Raw genomic sequence first — 6,870 nt, forward strand, 5'->3', positions numbered from 1 at the left:
TGCTTCTTCCCTTACCACGCCCTGCTCTTTGCCCGCCTTTTCCCCGCCTCTCTCCTGCCTCTCGCTCTCTTCCTCTGCCCGGTCCCCGCCTTCCCCTGCCTTTCCCCGCCTTACCGCCCCCTCCCCTCCCCTCCCCTCCCCTCCCGTTTTTAGCCCCTCCCCAGCCCCCCGCATGCCCCCCCCACCGGGATGGCACCGCCCTCTTCTCCCCGTCCCTCGGTACCAGTCACCTGGTTAAAACCGGTCAACCGTTGCTCGGCAGCACCTGTCCCGCCCCGGTTTGCCCGGTCTCAAAATGGCCGCCCGCACTTCCACAACCAACTTCCGCCTTTCCTGAGAAGAGTCTGCGTGACGCCCCTGTCACCACGGTAACGCGCATTCCTAACCGACGCTAGGGCTTGGGGGCGGGGCTCAAGCGCCTGGGGAAGCGAGTGCGTGGCCTACGGAGGGCCTACGGAGGGTCGCTGGAAATGAGATTGTGCTAGGAATGCCTTCAGATAGTTCCCAGAGACTTTTCTGGTACCAGTCTGAATGCGTGTCCTTCAGCTCAAAAATTCTACCTCTGAAAAAAAAATCTGACCTCCTAGGGATCTTGTGGGAATGAATTAAACTGCTAATTAACATGGTCTCATAGGGCTGGGTATGTGGCTCAAGCGGTAGCGCGCTCGCCTGGCATGCGCGGGGCGCTGGGTTCGATCCTCAGCACCAAAAAAAGTAAAATAAAGATGTTGTGTCCACCTAAAACTAGAAAATAAATATTAAAAAACAAAGCAAAACATTGTCTCATCCAAAATATGGACATGGTCATCCATCACCATCATAATTGTGGGAAGTCAAGAAAATAACATCTGAAGAGGGTAGCACAGTGCCTACGCGAGTAAACAAGTGAACAGTAAGTACTGTTAAATATACAGGAGGCCATTAGTTTGAGCTTCTATGCAAAGGCTGGTCACACCTCCCACACCTGGCTATTTTAACATCTTCAAGGAAAGTATCTTTGAAAGAATCTGTCCAGGATTCTGTTCTCTGTTTCTGCTGTCCTGCCATTAGTCTCTGTCTTTAAAAGCAGCCTTCTCTGCTCAGCTCATGGGAGCATGCATTTTATGTGTTCTGATTCTGAAACTGAGTGATGGTAGGAATAAACCCTCTGGCTTCACTTGCATATAGTTACTTCTTTTAATTGATTTTGAAAATCACTAGCATTGGGCTGGGGTTGTGGCTCAGAGGTAGAGCGCTTGCCTAGCATGTGTGAGGCACTGGGTTCAATTCTCAGCACCACCTACAAATAAATAAAATGAAGGTCCATCAACAACTAAAAAATACATTTAAAAAAAATCACTAGCATTAGAGGTCACATAGCTGAGTGATGTAGTACTAGCCTCCCATTCACTTTGCAGTAAATACCACCTAATGTGGGTGATGGTGATAATGGGTGCCTCGGTTACTTTTCAGGGACTTGAAGGAATTTTTTTTTTTTTAAAGCTATGGCTCTTCACTTGGGTCTGCACAAGTGTTAAATGGGCGACTTCTTTGATGTCAGGAACCTGAAAACTCCACCTTCAGATCATACTAATGCTGCCATTTTCTGGACATGTGTCCTATGAAAATTGATTGGGCATGCGTAGACCACTGATACTTCACCTCCAATCAGACACCCCCATGTCTTAAATTACCCTGTTTCTTTCTCCCATATCCCAAACCCTATCCTTACTTTCCCACCTGCACACTAGCCACTTTGTGAAGAAAGTCTTGCAAAATTCACCCTGAGATTTCCATGATTGGCAAGTGTGCACTGGGCAGACCAGGTCTGGTTCAGTAGCAATTCTAGAATCACAGAGGAATGCCATTGAGAGCTTTAATCTAAATTTGTTTTCGTTTTAACTTTTAAAGTCTCTGATTATGACTTTATATTTTTTATTATTATTATTATTATTATTATTATTATTATTATTATTATTTTAACTGTGCTTGGGATTGAATCTCATGCATGCCAAGCAAGCACTCTACCACTGAGTTACAGCTCCGGGAGACCATGACTTTTCAATGAACTGCAAACCTGACTTCAAACCAGTCGTTTTCAAATTTGAGCTCTCATCAGATTCACAAAAAGACCTCATTCAAACAGGATGGTGGGCTCCACCCTGGAATTTTTGATTCAGTAGATCTGGGGTGGGCACGAGAAGTTTTATTTCTATCAAGTTCTTAGGTGATGCTGATCCTGAAGGTCTGAGGCCCACACCTTGAGAACCAGAACTCTAAAACCTTCCAAATCCCAGGACCTCAGGAACATCCAGACCCCTCAGATGGCTTCCAGACGCTCATCCCTGTTGTCCCATCCAGATGGCCTCATTCCTCCCCATAGATTCCTGTATGCCACGGCCCAGTCACACAGAGTGGAGGAATGTCCTTTGCTCAGGTGCCATCTCTTCCTCAGACCTGTGCACACACTGTAATGTGCTCAAATACCAGTTCCTTTTTTGTCACCAAGCTACTTCCCTTCAAGTTTCTGTCATGGTTTTGTGGCGCTGGGGGTGGAACCCAGGGCCGTGCACATGTTAGGCAAGTGTCTACTACTGAGCTACACCCTCAGCCCCCCTTGAGATTTTTTTCTGTGATGCATGACAAGCCCCCATAAATCCTTCAGCCCCTGAGGACACCTGGGTAGAGACAGACCTGTCTCTGTCACTGGGTGGAGAGATTCAATCCCTGCCCAACAGCACAGACCAGGTACCCTTATGTAAATGGACAGCAGGTAGAGTCTGTCTTTCCCACCAGTCTACCCCACAGGCCAGGGAGGGTGACTTCATCCAAAGAAATCAACTCAGCAGCCATGTACCGAACCCATCTAGATCCACCAGTCAACACTACCAGGTCTCCCAGTGACATGTCCAGCTTGGGGACACAGCACCCTAGGGAGGGACAGTGCCTTCATTAGGTCCCAGTGCACAAGGCTTTTGCTGCAGCATTGTTTTACCAGCAAAAGATGAAATCACCCACACACGTCTCGGGGATGCCAGAATGACTCGGGGACATGTGTCCTAGAGGAGGCCCCGCAGATACAAAGGATATGAGACGTGGACGTGTGCCTCTGGTGTAATGTCTGAATTACACTGTGATGACGGAAAAAAAACCAAGAAGCAGTGATGTCACAGAATGTAATGTTGAAATGTGAATGTTTTTATATCATCTACATAATATTTTACAATGAGAACAACAGCAATATGAGGCAGCATTTCCCGGAGTCCCACACGCCCCTGAGTGCTCTCCAGGTGGTGAGCTCGACTGCTCCATCCATGAGGTAGGCGTGGTTGGCATCCTGTGTCACAAATGAGCAACTGGAGGTGACATCACCTGCCCAAAGTCCCCCAGCTTGGGAGTGACAGTCTGTGATTCTCACCACCTCAACACACTAGGTACCATTTGTGTAGAATGGGAAATAAGACACGCGTGTGGATGTTGCCGGCGCAGCCCTGGAGGAAACCTGCTTCTCCCCCACCGGCCGAGCTCTCCGTGGTACAGTTGGCATTTCTCTTTTCCTTTTTTCTCTCCTCCCTCTCCTCTCTTCTCTCTCTCTCTCTCTCTCTGTACCAGGGATTGAACCCAGAGGCACTTACCCGCTGAGCCCCAGCCCCAGCCCTTTCTATATTTTATTTAGAGACAGGGTCTTGCTGAGTTGCTGAGGCTGGCTTTGAACCCACGATTCTCCTGCCTTAGCCTCTTAAGCTGCTGGGGTGACAGGTGTGTGCCACCGTGCCCAGCTCGCCTTTGGAATTTTTAGCACATCCTTTTTCTGTTTTTGTTTTTAAATACTTCGAATGGAACAGGACCTGGTAACTCTTCCTAGAGGAACCTGCAGAGCAGCAGCAAGCCCTGGAAGCCAGATTAACAGGCACCTCCCTCAAGGAGATGAGAAGCAGCTGCCCAAACCATCCACCCTGATTTGAATGCCAAGATCCAATGTGACCTTGATAAGAAGCCCAAAAGGCCGGGAAACTGAAAAGAGCTGGACAGTGGATGTTTCTGAGCTCCCATAGGAAGAGGTGACCAACCAAGAGCCCGTTCAAATCCCAGTTTTGCACTTTCTGTGTGACTTTTGGCAAGTTACTTAACCTCTCTGAGCCACTTTTCCTCATCTGTAAAAGGTAGAGAATGTTCATGACTCACAGGTTTGCTGAGAAGTTTGAATGTGTCAAGGGCTTAGAGCTGTGCCTGGCACATGGTGAACCCTCTGTAAGTATTTTCTATCACTTATCACAACAATCATGTGGAATTTAAAATTCTCTTTTCTTTTTTTCCAAATATTTTTTAAAAATATTTTTTAGTTGTAGTTGGACACAAATACCTTTATTTTATTTATTTTTATGTGGTGCTGAGGATTGAACCCAGTGCCTCACATGTGCTAGGCAAGTGCTCTACCACTGAGCCACAACCCCAGCCCTAAAATTTTCTTTTCTTACCATTTTACTGTCCACCTTCCTGGTTTTCCTTATTCCTCTTTATCCTGTGCTTTTTTTCTTTCTCCTTTGTAAGCACTTTTCTGCTGGGAGCCATTAGCCAAGTAGGTATGACAATTTCCTTGCCAGCGTACCCCATGTTGCAGTGACATTGAATGTAGGTGACCTTGCTCAAGGACCAAGGCGGATTAGGGTGTTCCCGGTTTAAGAAAATCGGGTTTAGGGCGTTCCCGGTTTAGGTTCCAGGTTTAAGGTTTAAGATTATTCCTGCTGGGAATAGGGCGTATCCTGCTGCCTGAGTTCCCCTTGAGTTCTCACGGGATTCAGACAGTATTTTTTGGGAGATAGAAGCCCAGTGGAGGTGGATTTGGGCAGAGAACGTGGATTTCCCCAGAACGTGATTGTAGACAGCTGGTGTGAGTTCGGGAATAAAGAGTTGCTGTTTGAATCTACAAGCTGTGTGGTGGCTCGTGATTTTGTGCCCAGCCAGACTGCGGCATTTGTGCCCAGCCAGACTGCGGCATTTTTCTTTGGTATCACAACATTCATTGAAGGGTCATTGCTCACTAGAGAAGATCATGTCCAATTGTGATGCCTAGACCTCTGGCAGCCACTTTGGGACCATGAGGGGAGAACACATGTGAGGCAAGCCTTCAGCTGAGGGTGGCAGAGCAGAGACACAGGGACCCTGGGATCACTAGGCTCTTGCATTGCTGTGGAGAGTATTTCCAGAGGTCTCCCTGACTCTGATGAGGAGCAATCTAACATTTGCCTTATTAGAACCCCAGAAAAGCCAAAATCTTTCCTAATTGATATCAATATGTAAACACCCTGAGGCCACTTACTTCTCTCTTCATCCTCTCCCACAGCCTCAATTCCTTTGTCTCCAACTTTGACCACCCCCTGAGCCCCAGCCCCAGGGCCCTGTGACACCTCCTGGATGTCCCTGTAGCCCCTCAGACTCACCATATGTTAAAATAGCCCCCAACCCCTCTCAGAGCTGTGCTGCCTCCCAGGTCCCCAGGCACAACTGACCATGGGCCCGGTCCTTCCCAGTCTGCAAAGCCCATCCGCCAGCTCGGGGCCTCCCCGATCCCATGGCCCTGCCCAGCCCATGCTCTCTGTTCTCCCCCAGCCTCCCCCAGCACCCTGCCTCAGTTTCCCCCACTTATCTCCCTGCACACGCAGCTGGGGGGCCTTCCTAAAGTCCAAATCTGACCACGACTGCCCTTCTTGGTCCAAACCCCTCCATACCTCTCCAGTGCCCTCCGGATGAGGCCACCCCAGGAGTCACTCCAGGACTCAGACCAGCTCCTCCCTCGTCCCTGCCTTATTCCAGGCACAGGAGCCAGAAGCTGCTGCCCACATGCCCCAGCGCCAGGCCTGGGCAGGCTCTTGCTTCTGCCTGCCCTGCCCTGCCTGGCTCCAGTGCCCCGTGGTCCCTTCTGTGACTGAGGCACAGGGTGTGGTAGAGCTAGGAGCTCAGTCCAGGACCCTTGGCAGGAGGCTCTGCGACAGCCCGTCTCAGGAGGGGCAGATCCGAGGGGCTTAAACCTACAACCAATCACTTCCTCACCTGTGGCTGGGTCAAGGGACCACCTTCCCTTGCCTCAGTTTCCTCATCTGTGGAAAGGAGATAACCAACATTATCTCCCTTCCTGTAAAGTATCCAGAAGAGAGCCTGGCCAGAGTGTCACAGAGTAACAGGGCAGTCCTGGCCACATCACCTCTGCAAGTGGTGCTATCCTGGTTGCCATTTTATAGGAACAGTCTGAGAGGTAGAGAAACTGCCTAAGGACCCGGGCAGGACACGGCTGGGCTAGAGGGAGCCCACAGGCTCGGTGAAGGGGGACCTGGGCTGAGATACTGAGGGAGGTCCTGCCACCCGGCCTGCCCCAGGATGGCCACGCAGGCCCTGGTCCCTGAAGGTACCTGGGAACGTGAATCAAGGACACCTTCTTCCTCTGACCGTTCCTCACATTTCCGTTCTCAGTCCTGTCACTTCCTCTCCTGACCTTCCAGCTGCAGCTGGCTGGTGCCCTGACCACTCACTCTGCCTGTGCCGTCTGGGACTTCCACCAGGTGGGGACATGGCTGTGAGTCCCATGAAAGTAGAGAACAGGGCCACCTCCACTACTCCTGTGTCCCCAGAACTGTGTAGCCCTGGGCCAGCACAGAGGCAGGGTCTGGGGGTGAACGGACGGCCCTCTGACAGCCGAGGAAACCTAGGCTCAGAGAGGGCTGCCACTGAGCACCTGACCTGCGCGAAACAGGTCCGGGACCGGGTCTGGGACAGCCTCCCTGGAGGAGCGGGTGGGTGAGCGGCTGATGGAACATGGAGACTGAGGGTCGAAGGACGGACGTCAGGAAAGCAGAAAGCCAGAGGGTGGGGCAAGGGGGAGAGGGGACAATGGGG

Source organism: Marmota marmota, unplaced genomic scaffold (assembly GCF_001458135.2).
Source record: "Marmota marmota marmota unplaced genomic scaffold, marMar, whole genome shotgun sequence".
Classification (NCBI taxonomy): domain Eukaryota; kingdom Metazoa; phylum Chordata; class Mammalia; order Rodentia; family Sciuridae; genus Marmota; species Marmota marmota.